The 24,159-nt window shown below is 37.4% G+C and overlaps 1 protein-coding gene across 15 annotated transcripts in view; it reads right to left on the reverse strand.

Annotated features, from left to right (window-relative positions):
* Positions 1-24,159, reverse strand: part of PLEKHA5 (pleckstrin homology domain containing A5) — a 163,100-nt gene that overhangs the window by 89,699 nt on the left and 49,242 nt on the right. Inside the window, exon 1 of one of the 15 annotated variants that reach the window (XM_050323620.1) lies at positions 12,445-12,571. The exons of the other annotated variants lie outside the window; for them this stretch is intronic. The gene's annotated coding sequence lies outside the window, so the exon portion shown is untranslated. Of the gene's footprint in view, positions 1-12,444; positions 12,572-24,159 lie in introns of those variants that run through there. 15 annotated transcript variants of the gene reach the window in all.

The following is a 24,159-nucleotide window of genomic DNA, read 5'->3' on the forward strand; positions in this document are numbered from 1 at the left end:
ATTCCAGCATAAAACACAGTTTGCTGTCCCCCAGGACCCACAGGCCGTTTACCAGGATGCTGCTCCTCCAACTGCACATCTGCCTTTGCTGAGCTCCAGCACATCCCACTTGGTTCACAGCTCCGGCCCCTGCAAGAGACCGCCCTGCCCTCCGGCATTCCCAACCCTCCTCCCAAGGGTGGTGTCATCCAGGAACTTGCTGATGGTGCATTCTGCCTCACTGCTTGACTTGCTGATTGATGAGTGTTAAAATAGTTTCACCCCAGTATCAACTCCAAGAAAGACTCCTTGTAAACAGCCACTTATTTAAAACTCCAAACTATTGATTGCTACTCCTTAAGCCTGATGGTGCAATCAATTTTTCACCTATCATGTAGTCCATTCATCCAATCCATACCCTCCCCCTCCATTTAGATACAAAGGAAAATACATCAAAAGCCTTGCTAAAGGTAAATGGCACTGTTTTCCCCCTCAGATGAAGAGGCAATTATTGCAGAAGGTAGTCAGGTTGGTCAGGCAAGATTTTTCCTTGTTACACCCAAGTTGGTTGTTTCCAATTACCTTCCAGTCCTTCAAAAGCCAAGAAACAGTTTCTATGAGAATCTGCTCCATAATATTCTCAGGGAAAGAGGTGAAGCTGACCAGTGTTTAGTTCCCTGGACTCTCCTTCTTGCTTTCCTTTGGAATACAGTAATGTTTGCCTTTTTTCAGTCACCAGGGTTATCCATGTTGATAAAAACGGTGACATCTGTCAGCTCACTCAGCACCCTCAGCTGTTTATCTTCCTATAATAATAAGAATCCATGGCTGCTTCAAACACCAGTCAGAAAATAACTTACAACTCAGTGTCATATTAAAAAATAACAACATAGGAGGGGTAAGGGCCTTGAGGCAGGTTATATCTGTCAAAACTAAAAAGAAGAGGTGGAACAACAAATGACCCCATAAGAAATGCATCACTGGTCCTGGCTGCCACCTAACCCAGGTTGCTGGTATGCTCCAGGACCTACTGGGAGACTTCTGATATTTCTGCTAAATCCACGAACTTGCTGTAAAACTATGACTGAAGTGTTACCCTAGCACTTCCTTAAGTTTGCTCTGCTTAGTTAAAGCTCTGTACACCATGCACACAAAAACGTTAATGAATTTTGAAGTAGGAATTTTGACTGTTTGCTGTTGACGAAACAGACAGAACGAAATCTTCCCAGAGGGAAAGCCCAGCCTTGGCTTGCAACTGGAATGTCTTGTTCTGTCCCCAACATCAAACAAGCTAAAGACACGTAATAGAAACTGCACGCAGCCAGAACATTACCAGTCCAGCAACCTTAGCAGGGAAGGCAAGGCCTTAACAGCCTGTGGGACACTTTTTCCCAATTACAGTGACATACAAATACACTAACAGAGAACCTTAAGAAAGCTTGGGAATAAACAGTCAGCATTTAGAGCTGCTAGCCTTTCCAGAATAACATGTTTATAGCTTATATACAGCCTTTCAGTCTATGCATTTAAAATAAAAAAGAAACTCCTTTCCTCCTTTCCAATGCTTTTAGAGGAAGGAAACTGTATTTTTAGATTTATTTCTGGAAGACCAGTATTAAAGCAAATGTCTGGTTAAAGCACAGATTAAATTAAAAAAAAGAATTATATATTTTTCAGCTACAGGATCTTCTGTTAAGGCAAACTGCACCTCAATCCAAGTGATGTAGTCACATCTCACTCTCATGCTGAGACAGAGCTTGCCATCAAGCCCAGCTGCAACAAAACGTTTCAGAAAATTTTAGCACACTACTTAAGCCAACATCAGTCACAATCTACTCTGCACATCAATAATAACCATAGAATGGTTTGGGTTGGAAGGGACCTTCAAGATCATCTAGTTCCAATCCCCCTGCCACGGCCAGGGACACCTTTCACTACACCAGGTTGCTCAGGACCTCATCCAACCTGGCCTTGAACACTTCCAGGAATGAGGCACCCACAGTTTCTCTGGGCAACCTGTTCCAGTGCATAACCACCACTGAGTAAAGGATTTCTTCCTAATATCTAATCTAAACCCACTTTTAGTTTAACATCATCGTCCCTTGCCCTGTCACTATCTGCCCATACAAAAAGTCCCTCCCCCTCCTTTTTATAACCCCTCCTAATTTCCTCCCTTGCTTTTCTAATGCACACAATGTTTAATCCAGTCTAAATTCAGAATGCAACTCTTCAGAAAAGAGCAATCACAAAACCTGATTATCTAGGAATTTTATTCACTGTAAAACAGATTTTCAAGCATGTGTCAGACATGAAGGACCCACAGTCTCCCACAGCTCAGCACTAAAGCCTGAATCTTCTGAGATGGAAGACAGGCACTATTATTCCATTCCCTGAAGCCTGTGACAGTCTTCTGCTCCCCCCAGTGGCAAAAACTCAAATGTAAAGCACAAGGACACCACTAAAGCAGAACCACTTGCTCATACAACACTGTTCTTGGACGTTCTTCAAACCAAAAGTTTCCAGTATACAAAGGATGTTTGTTCTACAAAGTATAAACAAATGGTCTAAATCAGCATTCATCTTGTACCCATGTTTGTGCAAAAAAATCTTAGGAGCTGGTAAATATATTAAATAGTTGATAATGAAAAGAAACTTCAAATTAATCTATAATCCTAAACTTGACTGCCATTTTCTTAGGTTATGACAAAGGAAAAAAAGCCACCTTTAGAAGTAAAAATATTTTTGATAGAAGTATTGGTTGCAATCTTCAGTTTAAAAGAAAAGCCATAGAAAGTTGCTGCCCTGCAGATGTAGGTATTACCTGCCTGCTCTTATCAGCCTTCTGATGTTTTCCTTCTCTTAAGCTTCAAAAAGTTGTTTTTTAAAAAGTGAGTACAGTAAGAATACTATTTTCTGAAATGTGAACCAAATGAGTATTTAAAAAAATAATTCTGACATTTAGTGTAACTTTGAGGATATATCTTAGACACAGTAAACACTTACTTATGTAAGTAGCAGTCTTCTATATCCAAAGAATGACCATAAAATTTTACTATTTCAAACATCTTTTTGCTTCTATTAGTGGCATCTAATATGTAATTTAATCCCATCCAAGAACTAACTGACCTATATTTCAAATTTGCATACCACTTATGAAAAATTACTTTCAATCTAAGAGTCTTAGAAACCTGCATTCAATTGGAGACAGCCACTAACCATGGAAAAGCATAACATCTGTGACATGTGACATCTAGAAACTGCTCAACAGAACAACAAAATTTAGCAATTGGGTACCAGGGAGTGCAACTAAAACACCAACACTGTAAGATTTCAGCACTTCTGACAGGGATATTGACTTATTACTGAAACATTTCATGAAAGTTGTAATTTCTATTTCTCTTTGAGCCAGAGCTGACCCTGTTTTGGGCAGGAGGTTGGACAAGTGAAGTCCTGTGTCACTTTTGGACTGAATGATCCTGTGATTCCTTACCAGCTACCTTCAGTAAGGACTGGTAAGAAAAGAACCCAAGGGGTTTTTTATTTCATGCGCTGAATGAGGTGAGATATTGAACCTACATTTGAAGGTACAAAACATTAACACGAGACTTTAAATACCATATTTAAGAAAATCAATTACCAAATCTCACCAGTCAAAACTGAACTCAGTGCTTTATTAAGTTAACTTCATAGTTAACTTTAAAACTTAATTCTTGTATTTACCCCAGGTTTTATGCAATCCAAAAACTTTCCAACATAGGTATTGAAAATCACCTATATGCTGTGCTGCTTTTAAATATATTTAAGTGTCAATGTTTCAACAAACTCAAAGCTACCTAATAGATTAGAGTACCCCCCAAATAATGTTGCAATAAATATGGTTTAAACTGCATCTGACAAATTCCTACGCTGGAGTTTTCCCTCTTATTTTCAAGGATTCCTGAACCACCCCTTTACTTCTAAATCAGAGAATAACAACCTTCATTATTTTTGCATACTTCAAGATTCTTAAGTGCTATTAAAGTCAAAGCCCTTGAACTGTCACAAAGTGGTTCTACCAACCTTCACGTCTCTCATTTGTTCTGAGGAACAAAATAATGAACTCCAACAGTCAGAGAAATAAATGCTATCCACATGGAGTAATCATGTCACACGTTGATATTAGCATGACTGCAAGCAGCACTGAAACCAGCAAGGCAAGGTTTACACAAGGATCTTTCACTGCATCTACTGACAAGCCTGGAAATGAGTTACAAGCTCGTAAAGCAAGAGCCATTGCTCAAACTTGAAGTAAAAGCAGCAGCGCTCATCAGTTCAGGAAAGCTGAAACCATCGTGCTCAGTTGAAATAAGGTCTGTTCATCAGACCAAGGAGAAGAAAAGGAGTTAGAGTCCAGTAGAGGAGGAAAAAGATTTGATAATTTCATTTTATATTATCATTCCATTTTTTCTCTCCCAAAAGATGAAGGTGATAAAACTGGGGGACTGGCTGAAGTGGTCATTTATGTGGTTTAAAACCAGCGAGTTCATGAGTTTTAAGATCTAACAGATTTCTGAATTTCATTTCCTTGCTTGTCTTTCAAGTGTATTTTGCAGATTTTCCTTGAGGATTAAGGTGACGGTGTGAGAAGCAGCTTTGTAAGAATTTTTCTCCTGCTCTCTTTTAATGATTTTGTCAGTGTTCATAGCAGTGCACAGCAGCTGTTTGGCTTCACTGGCATGGTTTTCCTGAGTGCATTCCACTGAGGTACATCAAATGAAATACAGTTAGGCCAGTCCTTTTGATATTTCAAAAATAATCCGGATTTCAAAGATTTTCCCCAATAACTATAGGAAGATTCACATTAAAAACAGTTCAGCTCTTTGCAGAATGAATTCTGATGATCTACATCTACTGGATACTGCCTGTCAGGAAACATGAACAGAATTACTGGTAACCATCTCCAGTGTCATAAAGTGTCATAAAGGATTTGACACATTCTGAAAAACCATCAAGCTAGAACTCACATGCCTCTTAATTCTACATATTTGGTATTTGTTTCTAAAACAGATGACATGCTAGAGGCATTTGTCAATAACTTTAAACCATCTGTAAGACATCCATAAATTATAATTTCTGCCTCTGGAGTAAGGACTGCCACGCCAACAGAATCAGCAGAGGAATCTACTGTCTTTAACTAATTTATTTTCTAGGTAAAGAGCAGTAAGGTCTTACTGATTATTACTACTTTTTACTGTAATTCTTCAATTAAATTTCTATGTTCATTCCACATGAGAAAACTGTAGAGAAGTGGAAATACAGTCACCAGTCACAGTGCCTAGATTTTTAGCAGTAAGAATGATATTGGTGTGTGCAAAAGGTCCCACAAGTTAAAAGTACAAATAGTGTACATTACATGCAGACAATGAAATGCTGTGAAAAAGGGTCCAGTGTTTTAAATGGTAAACTCTTCCTAAATGCCATAGGGATATCACAGTTTTGCACAGAACCAGCTGGAAACCGTTTAAAACTATTAAGAATATCTTCTTCTAATGTCTTTCAAGGAAATGGTTCTACCCTTTTAATTTAATCTTTTAAATAAACTATGGAGGTAACAAGAAACAAAAAATTCAGTCTGAGAAGTTAGAGTGCTTTCTGGGCCAGAAAGCCTAGAAGTGCCTGAGGAACTACAACCTGGTTGTAGTTAGTGTGAAGTCCAGGCCAGACTTACCCATACAGGTATGTAGAGCCCCCATGCACTCACACTGCAGTGACCCTTGACATTTCTTAGCTTCTGTTCCCTTGAGTGCTGTGATATTACTCTTCCACACAGTTCTTTGCCTTTGTTCCAGAGGTGCAGTTTTCAGAAATTTTTACATGAGGAGACTGCAGTCAGAATCTCTCAATATCACTTCAACACAGTTGTCAGAAAATGACACACTGCTACTCTAATAGATGTGTCACTGTAACATAAAATGAAGAAATCAAATAAATCTAATTTTGTTGAAGTCTCACACTGATTAATATATTGAATAGTCCTGTTTAAACTGTTCTTACTTGATTTCAACACAGACAAGCTAATGAAATAAAAAACTGCATTCAATGGATCAAATTATCAGCCTGAATCTACTCTGTGAATGAGAATCATTATAGGACACAAGGAGGACAAGAACACCTTATTGCTCAGGGCCCCGAGTTGATGAATTAAGGACCCTAAATGTACCATATTACAGGGCAGTGCCATGTTAAGATACCAGAATGGACTGGACCGTGGGTCAGCTGGAATTTCTAAATGGGCTAACACAGAGTTGGTAGTAAAGATCTCAAAACCAGTCCAGCCTCATGAGCAAGAAGTTTCTCTAGGGCTGTTTGGCTTTTCTCCCTGTGGGGCCAGGTGCAGCTTTGCACTGACATGCATTTCAATGCCTGAGGTATTTGACTGACAGTCATTCAGGGATCACAGTATCAAGCTAATTGCATCAAGGATATGCCCTTTGGGTTCACTTTCTGCTTCACTAAACTTTCTCTATGATCTTGGTTAAGTAAACCTCTGTTTCCATTTCAAATCTGTGCTATCATGATACAAAATACTCCCCATCATTAAAGCAAGTAAATACATGGAAGGTTGTGGGGAATGTTCTCATCCCGTTCTGATCATTGATGCAGTCAGAAATTAAATTCAGCCTAAACCTGTCAAGAACCATTTCTAAAAATCAAACTCACTAGGTCTAGGAAACAAAAGGTCTCAACTGTTCAAGTTCAAGTAAGCCCTTCAGTAGCTGTTTTTCCTTTTCCCCTTGACCAGTGCCCACCTGTGACCAGCTACATCTTACAGATGTTTCTGTAAAATACATTTTCAGATAAAATTTTGAGGATCTGGTGAAATCCCATCACTCGTAATTATTTCACTTGAGTCACATCACCGCCTCAGTGTGCAAATCCTGCCTCCCACTGGCACTGCCATGACCCATGGAGCAGCAGCCACAGCCACACCAGACCTGGAGATACTTCCAGAGGCAGCACTGAAGTATTTACTTTGACAGTTCTCAGTGTGAGGGTTACTAAAGATATCTGTCTTATCTTTGCTCGTAGAGAAAACAAACGCACTGGGCAGTGTGGGATGAAACAGATGGCATTACTGAAAATTGCATTGTTCAAGTCATTCCTTTTCCCTCTCTGCTATGATATGACAACCTTGATGTCTCAGGATATTTTCTCCAGGAGGAAAAAGAAAATTCACCCTATTTCTCAGAACACTGAAAAAGGAAGAAGAAGTCCAACTCAGTTGTCCCAGGTAAGATGCAGTCTCTAGTATCAGACAAACTTCCATCTAGTAAAATTGTTCAAAATTGTATTGATCTCCTGTATTTTAATGACAGTTCTGAAAACCTTGTTTGTGTTTCTTGTTTCTCAATACATTTTTCCCCTCAAAAACCTCCATCATATTCTGAACACATTTAAAATAATGCAATACAGCCATTTTGCTTTTTTGTTTTTAACTTAATCATGGATCACACTTAAAGGCACCTCTGTAAAAAGACTCCATAACAAATACTGTTCAGTGAAAACCCTGAAGGTCACTCCACTAAAGATGTTACTCAGTTTTGTCACCAAACACCATGTGTTCACAGATTAAAAGGTCTTTATTTAATTGCCAGTATGCTAATTTTCATGCAAATGACAGATTATCTACCAATTTGATTATGTTATGATACCTATACAATTCCCTGGGGAAAAAACCTTTACACATTATTATACATATTATGGCAAAACATGCAAAGGGACCATCTGAAATATAAAGACAGACAAATTTAGGAATAAACTTTATACACTGAAAATACTGAACTGTTGATTAAACTAATCATTTATATATAAACAAGGAAGTACAGAACATGAAAACCTTTTGGTGTTTGTTTGAAGTTTTTGGACAAGATATGAATTGCACACAAGTCCCTTCAAATGGCCTCAAGTATGTAAAAATTAACTTTTTTTTTTTTCCTCAATGGTCTTGCTTTGGAAGAGCACAAATTTTTGACCGGTTTAAATACAAAAAAGTCACCGTATGGCACATACTCTCATTAAATTCAGATTTGTTTTAAGAACCCACAATGCAATTGCCACTTTCCTAAAGCCACTGGGATGTTTAAAATACAAAGCTATTGTCTCCCTACCACAATACTGAAATGTGCATAGGTCTGAATATCCTGAAAACATTTTAAATACTGATGCTCTCTGAAGCATAAAATAGTATTCCATATTCTTTTAAAAAATATGTATGTATAAAATATGGATGTATGTATAAACACAAGGACAGTGATGCTCTTTTGCACTGAAAACATACTGAAAAAAATGAACACTTATGTACCATTTTGAGAAATGTTCCCATCTTTTTTTTTTTTTTTTGGAGAAGAGGTAAGGTTGGAAATTCTGACCTACAAAAAGGAACATTTTACTCCTGGGAATCTTTTAGGAAGTTCCAAACACTCACTTTATACAAAATTACTTGCTAAATTTTTATCAACACACATTCCCAGTAAATGTTTTTCATTACTGAATTGCAATGATCTGGCATATTCATGGCTAAAATCTGACCAAAACCACAGCACTATCTAACACCCATTTTAAACCTCAATGTACTGAAAAAGCAGACACAATTCTCAACTCATTCAGCAAGGAGTTAGCCAACTCCTTACCATTTCCGCTCTCTTGGTATAAAAAAAGCTGAATTTTTTTTAAAAAATAAACCAATTCCAATCATTTTAGGTCTTCACTTTAACAAGCCTGTTTCTCAACTTATACTAGATACATATAGAAAGAACTAATAACGCCTTCTTCATTTTTCCATAAAATCTCAGACTGAATGCTGGCATTACAGCCAATTACTTTAAATGAGCACTGGTGTGCAGTTTCTTTTTCATTTGACAAAGTAAATTTAGCTCATGCTTGTGAAACATAGCTCCACTCCTTCCTCCCCTCTACAAAAAAAAAGGAAACTAAAAAATGGCATTCTTCTCTTGAAACTATCAGATTGTAGCATACTGTCTAAAATGGGTCAAGATCTGATGCAGAATGCTGACAAGGATTTTAGACACAACCTTCAGCCTAAAAATTGTCACAGGTTCTTTCCATCTGGCCCATCAACTGAGTATGTGCAATTGTCAGCAGTAGTAAAATCTTTCATTTAGAACACAACGTGAATGGAAAAAGACTAAGCCTTCACTGTCCAAAAGATTTTAATCATTCAAAAGCAGTTGGCAGGCAGCCTAAGTGATACATATACAAGAGGTTCCCCTTCACCCCACATCCTCTTCAGATTTTCTTTTCCCTGTGCAAACATTTATATTTAAAAAAAAAATAAAATTCAAGCACAAAGTTTATTTAAGCATTATTTCAGCAGTGGTGCTTCCTCAAAATGACTAAGGCCACTACAACTTTCTTACTGTTCTCCTAGTGAAGAAGTGCCACACAAGGCAGTAACTCTTTATTCATGTGAAAAACAGAATATATTTTTTCATCCTCTTTAAAAACAAACAAAAAACAAACACACAAACAACTGAACAAGTTGAAATACAGACCTTATACTGCCAGTCACAAAGTGGTCCACAAAGATCCCTCCAGAGACCTACGGTTTTTGAAAATCTGAGAGGTGAGTCTACACCATGGATTTGTAAAAACTCAAACCTTACACTCTGTTATTTAACTCTGAGTTACAACATATTGATCTTCAGTAAAATAAAATCCTACTGATGGTTGGCATGTCTAAAAGGGATCATATAATTCCTTAAAATCAAATGGGGTAGTTTTATTCAATTCAGTTCTCAGTTCAGTGCAATTTAAATGCACTCTGAATAAGGCTGCACAACCAGCAGCCCCTACACACATTCACCCTCCTTCTCTGCATATTCTGAGTGTGTACATAGACACCTTATATACATATATTCCTTATATATAAAAGGAAATCAACAAAACTAACACAGAGTAAAGTTTTAGCAAAACAAAAGGTACTACATTGTTGTCAGGTTCTCTGAGATCTCAAAATAACCTATTTATGCACAATCACCATTAAGCTCATAAATACAAGGCAAGTATTTTCTATATGCTACCCATGATCAAAAGTGGACATATATGTTAAATAAAATGGGTATAGACAAGAGCAGCACTGCAGAGTAGGCAGTATCTTGCCTACAAAATGTCAGTTAACCTTTATAACTATAATGTAAGAATTCCTCTTTTTGGAAAACTAACCAGAGTCAGCACTTACTTCAAAGGCAAGAACAAATATTATTCTAAAGAGTAAAATAGACAAGATCAAGGTTATAAAAATAAATAGAGATGTTTGACGCTTGCAAGTTTCTGCTTTCCCTGAGACTAAAACCTGCTCCCTTATAAAACCTGCGAAATACGGCTTTTTACACTTTTAATTTTAGTTATTCCAAAGGGATATCTCAGTAGAATCATACTAAGACCTAACTTATTCAGCAACCCAAATCAATAATCTCAGATGTTTGCATGCTCACAGTGATAAAGGAATGAAGCCAAAACAGCTAAATGCTATTTTTTTTGCACATTTACCTTTTCCTAAGTGTTTCCTTTATACTGCCACTGCGGTCATTAATGCAAGTCTTTTCCTTCCTTATCTCTTCGTTACCTTTCTAAAAGGTCTTAAGTTTTCCAGGTTTGCTGTTTATCCAGAAATTGTCCTGTGGCAAATCTGCAGAGCTTCACAGCATTTTCCAGACCTCTGTGACACACAGCTCACGGCACCTGAAGGCACCACCACCGTGAAACGATGTATTCCAGTTGGGAGTGAAAACCCAGTATCAGGAACAGCACGCTTTGAAGATAACAAGCCAGTACAGTGATATATTTTGCACAACACAGGTTTGCAGTTACCCCTGGCTGTCCCTCTTTCATCATTTGTCAGAGTGGCACAACCCTGTTTTGGCAGCCAAAGTGCCGGTTCTCTGATGGGTTATGACAGCCTTTTGCCACCACAAGGCCTCGATTAAATGCATTATCCTCAGGCTTTAACAAAAATCTTAACCACTACACCCATTTAGATCGTTTTTCCCCAGAACTCTGCACCAGGGGGTCAAACAAACTCACATTCAAGTACTCAAGATTCACACACTCCACTCTCCATCCTGTCTCCCTTCCAGCCCGGACTGTCACAGCGCTGATGAAGCTCATGGGTTTATTGATTTTACTCCTCCGCACCAGGTCAATTGGAATCATAACAGGGGTTATGCTTGGCACAAATCCCTTTTGTCAGGCTCACTGAATTCACTGACAAGCAGTTTTTCCCATTGTAATGCAAATCTTCTATCCAGAAGACTGAAGTACATGCACACAATCACAACGGGATAAAGAGCATCCGCTTGTAAAAACAAACCACCCTCCTAACCCAAAAACCACATGTGAACGCATTACAATTCAGACCTCTGATCTCAGTCTAGTGATAAACTCTAGCATGTCACTACTGACACCTTAAAACACACATGTAGTTCAATCACATTAAATCGTCTTCACTCACCCACAGGTCAGTGCAACCAGGAAACAACTTTTTCTAAGGGTGGGTGGTGGGAGTGGGTGGTGTCAGAGTTTATCAGTTCACTCACTGCTTTTTACAAACCCTAGTTGAGATGTTTTAAAAATACATTGCTAACTGACTTTGCTACAAGTTAAATGCCTTGCATTAAAGAATTTAGAAGTCATATTTTGCAGATGCTGTTGGAGGAAAACAAAATTTTAAATCAAGTGCAAGAACTAAGCTTTGATAATACGTTGAATCATAAATCCTGCCTTCCCCTTAATTAGAAGTTAACCAAATGTTACATTGTATCAAACAATCACTTTATCTAAGACAAAGACTAAAAATTTGTTCAAAAATTCTTATTATAGAAGTGCAAAATTTCACTCCTAACAAAGAACTGGGAGATACTTTTTTCTACTCCTTTGTTAGTTAAAGAAGGAAATAAGTGCATATCAGCAAAATTAATGATGGCAACAGCTAAGTCACCCCATTTAGCAATTTCTGTTGAAACCAAATACTGTAGATATCCTTCAGCATTGTCTTACATAAATAAAATTCTTTTTTGCAAGACTAGTCTAACTCCCTCTAAAATATGAGATACACAAAATAAGCTCGGTTTTAAACCAAAATTGGCTTAAAAGAACATAACGAAAAATGACTGAGAAGTGGCGGTGGAAGAACTGTTGCTATATTTAGAAGAGTTAGCTAATTTGAAGTCAGAACAAAAAAGATATATGCCCATTTTTTTTGCACAGCCCAGCACTCCTGTTAAAAAAGCAATTCTCCTCCAGTAAAGAAATTAATACATACGTACCAGAATTATTTTACTGAAGTGAGCAATGGCAGAGACATTTCAAACAGACACCATTTGTAAGAGAATAGAGACAAGCATGAAGCTGAGTTTTATCTGAGATATCTAAAGGCATCAGAAAGGGAAGAGATGAATATCAACTCACCAAAAACACTGGCGATCTAACAGCAAGGCTTGTCTCACATCTCAAGTTCCCAGTTCCAAGAGAAATCACATGTGCACTGATAGAAGGATGACAAAAGGGCATGCTGTGCTCTCCTCTACTTCAGTTGAATGACAGCTCGACTAACAGGGAACCGAGACACACTGCAAAATCTGAAACAGGGGGGACCTGATGTGAGCATGCTCAGAGTCTAATTTAAAATGGCCTGATGCTTCATCCCAGCATGAGATGGCCTACTTCCAAACAATTTCAGAACTTTAAGTCAAATCTAAAATCATTAATTGGAATACTCAAAACTCAGCCACCAAGCAGTATTGATTTTTTTTTTTTTTTTTAAATCTGTGCTGATGCACAGATAATTATTTGCACTACTTCCCTGCAGGGCATCCTAAGGCTTAAACACTATCATCATGTGCTTCACTGTAATTACACGATGCCACTGTAACAGATTGAAAACCTTTTCAGGACACCATATGATTTGAATGCTCAGCAGCAGAGTTTCATAAATCAGGCAAAGACAACAAATCTGCTCAATATTCTCTGAATTGGTTTAAGAATTATACTACCTGTTGATCTCTGGGTAGCTTTCTTCTTATTATTTTATTTATTTTAGGGTGGGGGAGGCAAGAAAGAAGGCTTGAGAACTGTCTAACAAGGGATGGCTTGAGAACTGTCTAACAAGTGATTCATGCTCCAGAGCAGTTTACTTCCACTTAAAATCTCTTTATACATAAGGAAACCATTTAGCTTCCTAATGAAACAATTTATTTTGATATCAAAAGTTATTCACATGCAAAAATCCTATGTCAAAGAAGTAGATATTCAAACCTTTTCCCTTTAGAGATTAATATCTCTTAATACACCCACAGACAGACACAATTAGTACAGAAGTCTCCTATGTTTTGGTTTTCTCTCACAGGCCTCTTTCCATATTTATTGTATATTCATTTTTACAAATGAGTATAAAAAGTCCTTCTCCTCTTTCAAGAAGACAAAAGCTGCACCCCAGGCACTTCTGGGTTTTTTTAAATGCTTTCCTGTTTATTACTGAAGCTGAAAGCACAGCCAGGTAGGCTCCTTTATAAATGCTCTATTTTAAAAGATGCTGTATAAAACCCAGCACCACTCACCTCCTGCTCTGTACCACACCTAGGAATAGGAAAACTACTTGGAATATTCTCTACCATCCTCTATTAACTCTCTGTTTTTAATATGGTGGATATTGGTTAATACATTTGGTAGAAAAGCAAGACGTTATTCTTAAGCTTCACTAATATCTACAAATAACTTAAAAATGAGGTTTTTCCTATCTATGCAAAAATGCTCATTTTTACTATAAGATTTTGCAACTTCAGACATAGAGATGTGAAGTCTAACACACACTGCACTCCTATGCTTTAAAAAGCCTCTTGGCACGGAAACAAGTATTTACTGAGGTACTTATTTCAACATTAATCCTTGTCCTTTGCCTTTGAGCTCACACAAAAAGATAAGACGTAATTTCACTTCGGAAACTCCTTCCAGGCATAAACCCAAAAGCCAAGATGCACGACACAGCTATAGCACAGTTGAAGATGATTTCATGAACAAACTGAAACATCCCATTTAATACTCCAGAGACAATATTACATCCTTATAAAAAGAATTGTATTGATAATCATGTAACACTAACTGCACTCATTTGATTTTTAATCCCATAATATCTTGGGAGAGTTCCTTTTCTTACACCAATACATACAAAACCCAACCCTTGCTAAGATCTGTCCCAGTTGGAAAATTCAAATGAGTTTCTTAGTCTACCACTAGGAGATGAAAAGTCTGCTTCATAATGATTTCACTATTTCTTCACCAGTTAATGAGCACTTAAGAGAAAAAGGAAATGAGTATTAAATCATATATCACATTCTTATCTAATCTTCTCTCATCACTTAACTTTTCATCATTTGCTTTGTTATTGCTCTCTGAACTGAAGAGATTCAGACTGGTGAATTACAACACATTATTGAAATGTAAGATGTCGATAACATAAAAGTTGCCTCCTGAGTGAGAAATGTTTTTCATCCAGGCAAGTTTTCTCTAGTTTCATTGTAAAATCAAAATAAATAAATGCCAGGGAAGGAAGATTAATTGTACAAATCTGTAGCTACCTAATCAGTAGTTTGCAGTTTCCCCATACAGAAGATGAAGGGGAAAAGAAGCCGCTAACAAAATCCCTTAAAACTGAAATAAACATTGTTCTCTTGTTTCAAGTTCATTCCCCTTTGCTTCCCAAAATCCCATCAAGCTGAGCACAAATTACAAGAATTTTCTTCAAGCTAGAAAGCAATTTGCAAGTTCAAAAGGTCTGTTCTGAAGTTAAATTTTTGTGGGTATGTTCTCCCCCAGAAGACAAATTTTAACAGAAAATAAACCTCTTTGCATTTCTTGGACAACTGCTCAACTTCAGAGAAGCTTAAGGATATTTCAGGACAATTTTGTTGTTTCTTTTGATGAATCTATATTTTATTCTCTTAATGACCTACAAATTGTAGCTGCAATAATGAAATGCAAAGGGATGAACAGCACATAGAACCAAAATACTTTGAATTTACAACTCCTTGCAAAGAAGTCTCTTGTTAAACTTGAAAGGGTTCCTTTACAATGACATAAATTTGAGTTTCAACATCTGTATACTACATAAGAAAGTTTTACAGTAAACTAGTATAAATTTGCTAATTTAATCTAATAAACATCTCTTGAAAGAAAAAAATAACTGAACTAATACATAAGTATGAAAACACATCCTGTACACAGGACCTCTGGAGGACAATTCTTCTGAACATGACAAAGCTGGTATTGAAATCAAACATCAGCCCTGGAAGCTGAACCATTTTTCTAGAGTTTCTCCACTGATATTTAAACCAAAGTCTTGTTGTCGCACAACACACTAAAACTGTGCCAGAATTCTGTGTTAAAAAGGCTGAGTTCAGTGAGCCCTCACACAGTGTGAGAGGAGTAAGACTCATTTCAGTCAACTCAGCACACACAGAAGATGAGACAGAGAATGTCCAATGACTGAGGTGGTGGTGGTGCCTTTTTTTTTTTTTTTTTAATTTTAATACATTTGCCAAGAAATCAAGTGGTAAATACTTGAGACATCTTTCCTATTAACAGCTTCTTAGCAACAGTTCATACACAAACAGCTCTGATCACCTGTTCTGACAGGAGAGCAGCTCAAGATGGGTATTCAGTATTATATTTAGGTTTGTTTTAAGTTTCAATATCCAACTCACCACTATTTCAGAATGAAGTATGATGAACTTTTAAGTTTATAACTAGGTTTTGTATGGATTTTATTAAAAGCACTGACTTAGGTAATGGATGCTTTTTAACTAACCATGATGAATTCTTCAGAACATTATATACAGCTGAGTTACACAAGATTTTCTGGTATCCTTAAAAAAAACATCCCACAATTATGTCTTTTATACAAGAACTCTTTCAGCTCTCTTCTCAGTTTTGGCATGATGACACAAGCAGCTTTCCTGGATTTGGTCTACTAGAAGTAATATCTCAAGATGTCTCTCTCAAACACTACATCACAGCTACATAAGAATGCCTCCTTTTCTATAAAAGCTACATTCTCCAGAAATGTGTAGCAATTTAAAATCTGTTTGCCATTATGTTTTTACATCTTATCTATCAGCTGACCTATTCAAGTGGAAAGAACATTTTTCAAACAAAATGAAGAAAAGGCATGTATCTGGGTCTAGACAACCACAGGAGAAAAACTACATATGCCAAGTTCAGGAGATGAGCAATTTTTCTCTTATTTACATAATATCATTCAGATTCTTGCTTCTATTCATAGTTTTGTCTGTGCTACATATTTTCAGGGTGTCTACTGTGTAATGTTTCACTCTTCCTATACCAAGCAGCATACTTCTCTGGTTTTTGTTCTTTTGTAATTATTCCTGTGTCTCACTTGAAAATTTTGTCTTGGTTTACAGCTTTTCTTTCCATCCCATCTTATTTTTGCCTTTTTAACTGTCTTCTTCATTATTTTCCTTGTTAACCCATGTACTGCTGTCTTCAATACCGAGATTAAACAGATGCTGAATATTACCCATGAATATCAACCTTGAACAATCAGGAACAAAACCAGAAAAGAAACTTCTGAACTTATTATTACACATAACAAGGCTAAAGGCATCAGGAAATGATTTAATACCAAGATCAGGACTAGGACATAAAGACTCCACAGAAAGACAGAGTTTATTATCTGCAGTGTTCGTTTTACCTCTGCCACTACCTCTGTGTTCACAGTTCATCTGAGTAGTTGCATTTCTGAATGTCTGGAGTTTAGAAGTCTCTTCCTTCATGAGAGTTTGCCTCTCTCAGTGCACCTGCAGCAAACTTAAGGAGAACCCAAAGAAAGGGGCACGTCCCACCCAAAATTACCATTACTGACTCAAAGAACCTTCTCCAATGGATGTGCCCTCCTCACCTCATCTCTTCATTTGAAGGTTTTGTGACAGAAAACTTGACAACTCAACGACATGACATGGCATGAAAGAGCAGACAGGACCAAAGGATCCGCAAAGTACATTATACTACATCAGCTGATAAGAGACTCCTTATTAAGTTATTGCAATCTCCTGATAAGACTGTCTTTTTATAGTCTCTTCAAATGCCCACAGTAAGTTTGAATAGTCTCTGAGTTTGTGCTGAGTTCCCATATATATTATCCTTACTAAACATTGGGACACTAAATGGTTGAGATACAACAGTTTGTGCTCGTGCTGTTGAATAAGTAAAGTGAAAAAATAAGGTTCATGTCTGCTGTTCACAGTTTATAAAAGCAGACTGTGTGTTGGTCTTTAATACATGACTATAATGATTCATCTGGAAAATTTTATCAGACAATGTGCCAGAACATATAAAACTGTCACTGCTGCCCAGAATGTTAGAGCTGTTTTACAAGTTTATATATATATATTTATATTACAGGGTGTCTGAGACTAAGACCAGGTCTGAACCAACCACCTTTCAATAAATACAAGCTACAGATGTGCCCGATGACAAACTCTACCTACGTGGATACTGCCAACCCTCTGCCCATCCTCAGAGCAGACAGAATTCCCCTTCAACCATTCTGTTATTCTCTTAACAAATTTGCTTATCTTCTAAAAATAGTCAGTAGCTTTAGAAACACATTCAATATGGGCAAGAGAACAACAGTCTGACAAAGGAACTCTACTTGCTAAGGCAAATTTTTGACTGTTTCTAAAATTTAACCTATTAGTGCCATTCCTTTTTATTTTATGTTTATTCCCAGAATTGCCATTAAAAGAGATCTAGTAAGTGACTATATATATGAAAATGTTTACTTTCTGCTACAAAACGGACCATCTCAGGAATCCAACCTGAATAATTATTCTTAATATTCGATGCAATTGATTTTTCTACACTTTTTTTATACTGCAAAAATTGTAAAAGTCAACATCACTGCAGACCTGGTCAGCTGATAACCCATTCTTCAACTCTATGTAGCATCAACAAAAGCAGCATAAAATATTTTTCAGGTTTTGATGTTACACAGAAGACAAGTGAAACAACCCATCAAATACAAGTTTCTGTGTAAGAAACACTGAAGCTCAGCAGCTCTTTTGTGCTGCAAGACCTATAGACATTTTCAAATCCTTATTCAATAACTGTCACAAAGCACAAATCCCTTTTATTAACTGATAAAGCCAGAGTTAAAACTGCTGAGATCCCATCTGGAAAATATCTCAATTCCCCTCTCAAACTAACTTTGCAGTCAGGCAAAGTGCTTTGCAACACTCAAACTCATTCTGAATTGCAGTTACATATGTGCTCATTAAGCTGCTTCTTTATATTAATGGGAGGAATTGTAGTAAAAATATCTTCTTTTAGACTTGTCACTTTATAAAACAAATATAATGAATTTAAAATTAACTACTTAGAAAAACGTGCTGCTCTGACAACTTGCTGACTGGGTACCTAGTGCAGAGCTACAGGCACAAGCACTGGCTGAGCAAATCTAAACAAGCACTGAGATCTCTGCCCACCTCCCAAATCTCTCCACATGCAAAAACTAAAGTTCATGAAATATCTGCAGTGACAGTTTGGAGGACAAACACAAAACACAGATCAGCATCATGAAATAGTAAGGTAAGAGAAGCTTACTGAAAGAATGAAAAATTCTCAACGTGTTCCAATGGGAAAAGGAATACTAGGTTCAATGAAAACTCACAAACAGGTCAGTCAAAAAATAAATACACTGCAGGCTCTGAGGAACTACTTGGAAATGTGTAGAGAGTAAAAAGGGGAGAGACAGATGCTGTATCTCCTGCTTAAGGCAGCTCATCTTTCAAACTTCAGAATCAGGAAGCTTTTCAAACAAAAAAAAAATTAAAAAATAAGTAAAAAGAAAAAAATCAGAATCACAGAATGACTTGGGATGAAAGGAACCTTTAAGATCATCTCATTCCAACCCTCCTGCCATGGACAGGGACACCTTTCACTAGACCAGGTTGCTCAGAGACCCATCCAACCTAGCCTGGAACACTTCCAGGGATGGGGCCTCCACAACTTCTCTGGGCAACCTGTGCCAGTGCCTCACCACCCTCCCAGAAAAGAAGGTAATTTTTTTGTACTTGTTCTCACAGTTGGGGAAGTCCTTATGACACTCTTGTTAACTAATTAACTCAAGGCAGACTGTCCAATGAATTCAAGTATGGGTGGAACAGGGAGATGCACCCAGATAGTGTTTTGTAACCACAGAGCTCATCTGTTGTCCAAGGTATCCAAACTGCCCCAGTTCCACAGAATTAGAAGGAGGTCAATAAAACTGACTCTCTGTCAAGTGTTACAGAGCTTCTGTGGTCACCTAGAGGACTGAAGACAGGTAAGACCCATGGTTTGTACCAGGCAAAGCAGTAAGAATTACCCTAAATAACTGAATTAACAGGTATGAAATCTGTTGCAACTGGGAAGAGTCACTAGAGCTTTTGAAAACTAACACCTTAGCTCAGAGAACTATCAGACTTAGAGTAGAAAAACAAACTAATAACAACAAAAAAACCCACAAACCAAACAAGTGAACAAACAACTGAACAAAAAACCCACAACAAAGGTCACTCATCAAAGCTGCTGAAATAAACTCAGCAGCCAGAGGGTAAGAGGGAAGGCTGTCACATAGATGGCAATGGGCTCACAAGAAGGAAAGGACACAAATTAGTAAGATCTGCAAGGCTTGAGCTCACATTAATTCTTCATCCTGATTTCAAAGAGGGAATGAACAGAACAGCTAAACTTTACCAGTATTCTCAAGACCAAGGATGCTGTTCAGGATGACCAGGGCCCAGCTGAAGAATTACAGAGGAACTATACAGGATTAGGAACACAAGCAGTAAAATAGCAAGAGATATTTAATAGTGGTAATGTAACATGATACAAAATGAAAAACATCCCCTCTATTTAACCCAAGATCATGTAGCGACAGGGCAAGGGGGAATGGCTTCAAACTGAGTGTAGGTCTAGATTAGACATTAGGAAAACAATTCTTTACAATGAGGGTGGTGAGGCACTGGCACTGGGTGTCCCAGAGAAGCTGTGGAGGCCTCATCCCTGGAAATGTTCCAGGCCAGGTTGGATGGGACTCTGAGCAACCTGGTCTAGTGAAAGGTGTGTCCCTGCCCACAGCAGGGGGGTTGGAACCAGATGACTTTTAAGGCCCCTTCCAATCCAAACCATTCTATGATTCTATGATAATGGGCTTTGAGATCACCATTTCTACTATGGAATAAAAGCTTAGTATTTTAACAGACACCTTTTCATATAATGGGCATCTCACAGAGAACTGACAAAGTTTTGTGTGAAAAATAATCCTTACACATGTACAAAACATTACAGAGCTCTGTTCAGCTATGACATCAACTCATGGAGAGTCTGCATGGGTTCAGGGATGAATACAGAAACCCCTCAGGTGCAGTTCAATGCAAAGATCTGAGCTCTGCCTCTGGAAGTCGCTGAACCACAAACTGCTGTTGACCAGGAATTCTTGTGTAGGTTCTCAAAAGAAAAACAAAACACAAACCCTCACCTCTGGCTATCTGAGTTTCTGGCAAATGCTGTGAAAAGCAACAAATACTCCTCAAGGGTCCTTGAAGACAAGGTTTACCAAACTACTAGAGATAATTTCTCCTACGTTTGGCTGCTTTTCTCAGCTAAAGCAAAGCTCAATAGGAATGATATTGTAGAGTCAATTTATTAGAAACCTCAGGGTTGCTTTTTTTTCAAACTTACAGATGTTTTCACACATTTTTTTTATTTCCCTGGCTTCTTCACCTTTTCAACAAGACAGGAAATGATCCACCAACTTGTGGCACAGAGTTGACTTCCACTTCAAATTACACGAGCTTGTCAAATATGAACATCTCCCTCCAGCAGGCCAGAGCTTACTGACTGTTCCCTATTTCCCTGGAAATTGATGTAGCACGGATTGTGGAAGAGAGAGTACAGTAATTCTCAAGCCACAGACTTTGAAAGATTATTAAACCAGTGAACAGGATAATTAAACTCTGAACGATCCACAGCTAATTTGCAGTTGAACTTTCCTGCACAACACAGGTCTGTAATTATAATTTTCAATCAGATACCTGATATAGGAGTTCTTGTTAGGGGAAGTTTCACAGACAGATGCCTGAAAAAGGGATACTATTTATTATACTTGGACAACAAAATTCACAAGCTAGAGTGAGGTTGTTTAATTTTATTCTCAACTGAATCACCAGATCCAGCACTGTGCTGGATTAGCTGTTAATATCCCAGGCTTTCCTTCTGTACAAGCTGCCCCCAGTGCAGCAGAGTTCTCCTCACCCAGAACTCCACTGTCAGATGCCAACCACCAAAACCTGCTGACAGCGAATCTAATCAGAGTGACAGCTAAAATAAAACCAGCACAGAATGAAAATCATCATATTACAGCCTTCCCTTTTGTTCAAGTAGATTTAACTGATCTAATTTGCTTTATATTCCTCAATATGAAAAAGCCTACATACATCGATAAAAACTAGAGGGAGCAACACTTGAAATGTTTTTTTAGTTGACTTTTGTTTTCAGGACAATAGCCCAGGGATAAAGTTTCACTATAACTCCAGTATTTCAAGTCCTTCAAAAAGTGTACAGTTTATACTCAGGATACCATTCAAACATGATTCACAGAAAAAAAACCCTAAAAACAAAATCACCAGAAAAATCAACAACTATATTGAATTTACATGACTAATAATAATTTCTTCAGCTTTGAATCCCACAGTCAAATTGTAGTTAAGATAGCATACACTAAGAATATTTTGCAAGGTATTATTTTCTTAAAACATCCATTTTAATTTTAAATATGTACTCATACTGACATGTAAAAAATGTGCATTTTACAGTATCTTTTAGAAGAGGAGGGTAAACACAGCAGATTTCACTTCCTATAAGTAAAAGACTTATTATCAGCCAAAACACTTGAAAAAAACCAAAAATCACAGGAAACTTGAGAGGTGAAGTGTGTGGTATATTACACACTGAAACTAAACTACAAAACCACAATTAGTCCAAAAAGAAAAGAGAAAAATTAACGAGAAAGATAACCAGTGTGTGGCTTCAATGCAAGCCACAGGCAATTCATTCACAGCTTTACTTCTAAGGAGCCTCTGAAGGGCTTTTAAGGCTAAGGTATTACTTAGAAATATACACACACACATTGAAATACAACCACAAAGCAGCACTGAAAGTGAAAATTAAAAAAAAAAAAAAAGTTTTGACATCTGAATTGGAAATCGGAAAAATAAAAGAATAAATGCTTTATTCTTCATTGATTATTACATGAGAACACGACTACTTTAATCCTCCTCTGAGATGAGAAGAACAAATAAAAATTTGCCTGTGTTTCAACACTGCTGCTGATTTTGCACCTTTTAAGCTATGTGTGACTCAAGATTTCAAAGCAATCTTCTAAAACAATTGCATAACTTCAAATAAAATAAGAAAAGATGACAAACTGTTGTCGGTCTTACGTTGAAATGAAGAAAAATATAAAAAAAGGCTGAATTACTTGCAGTAATGCTTGAGAAAACAGACTCTTGGCACAGTGCAGTGCAAGGCCAGAGTACACAAACAGCATAAATGGACATAACCTGAAAATGTGTTTATTCCAACCTGTCTACAGGTTTCTCTGCCCAACAGCAGCTCTGTCTACTAAAAGGCACTACACACAAAGAAGTTTATAGCTGCAATGTGCAGTTTTACAGTAAGGGATTTTGTAGACAACTCACTACATTTGTTTGACATACAGAACTCAAAAACACAGAAAGCAAACACTCCTGGACCCTCCCTACGTCACATCCAGTTCAAAAACACTCAGGAAGCCATCTGCAGACAAACAGAAGTTTGACATTTTAATCACATGAATTCCTCCATCTAAAAAAACCCCAAACCTTAATAACATTAAGTGCTTTAAAACAATTTATGTAGAGCTACAGATTTCCGTGTAATATCCTATGCTGCACTTCACACGAATTAAATTATATTTGAAAACCCTTGAAACAATGATCTAATTTACTCGGTACATAAACATGTAGTATTGTAGAGTAATTAGGAGACAACTTTAATTATGGATTAATATTCCTTACTGGTAAAGCCTTAGCTGCTAAGGCTCTAATACTGAGATATTACAGCATGACCAAAAGGCATTACTGGGCTCTCAGTTGCAGAGCCACATCAGCCACACTGCAAAAGGCTGGCAGCATTCTGCCACTAGAGAAAAATAAACTTTGTTATATTTCCTTAGCAAAGGCTGTCTTGCAGGTGTTTACGTCTGGCAAATACTGTACTTGCAAGAACTAATGAGACAGCAGCATGAAATAACCCCCAACTATTAACTGAGGATTATTAATTGAGTATTAATGGATTTTTAATTTGCCCACCTACAGGAGGGCAGCTCCTGAGGCACATACTTGCAGCTTCTGCCTCACTGGAACTCACACCATAGCCCAGCAGGAAGTTCTGGGACAGACATGGTTGCACAGCACTGCCTAAAGATTCATCGTCATCGCTACCCAATTCTGAATAATCCACTCACATGTTAAAGCAAACAAAAACCCGCAACCTTGCATTCAAAACCCCCACACCCAAAAAACAGAGTCTGAAATTCAGCTACTTGTTTAGAAGTGGAAGTTTGATGGACAAAGAAAAAACTGCTTTTTCAAAAAGTGAGTTTCAATTAAAGCGCTCATACACTAAAATACTGACCCCTCTCTCTGATGCAAGGTGTGTTCAGACTTGTGTTGTTTCTTTATGATTAAATTAGCCCAGATAAGACACTGCCAGGGTTTGAGACTGAAACATCAAAATATTCTATGAGCAATATTAAAAAAGTAAATTCTGTTGTATGTTTTAAAATATTTGTTCTTAAATAAATGTGTTTAACACAGACAGTATCAGTTACTGGGTGTATTATTAGAGACTTTCTGTTAATAAACACCGAAGTTGCAGGGTTTGTTTGGGGGGGAGTTTTGATGGTTTAGTTTTTGTTGGTTGGTTTTGTCTGGTTAGGTTTCTTTTCATAACTTGTTACAGGTTAATATTTGGACAAATCCTTCACTCCTCTACCCCCAGATTTTAGAACTGCTATTTCCTTTAGGT

Source organism: Myiozetetes cayanensis, unplaced genomic scaffold (assembly GCF_022539395.1).
Source record: "Myiozetetes cayanensis isolate MyiCay16 unplaced genomic scaffold, myiCay2020 scf3, whole genome shotgun sequence".
Classification (NCBI taxonomy): Eukaryota; Metazoa; Chordata; class Aves; order Passeriformes; family Tyrannidae; genus Myiozetetes; species Myiozetetes cayanensis.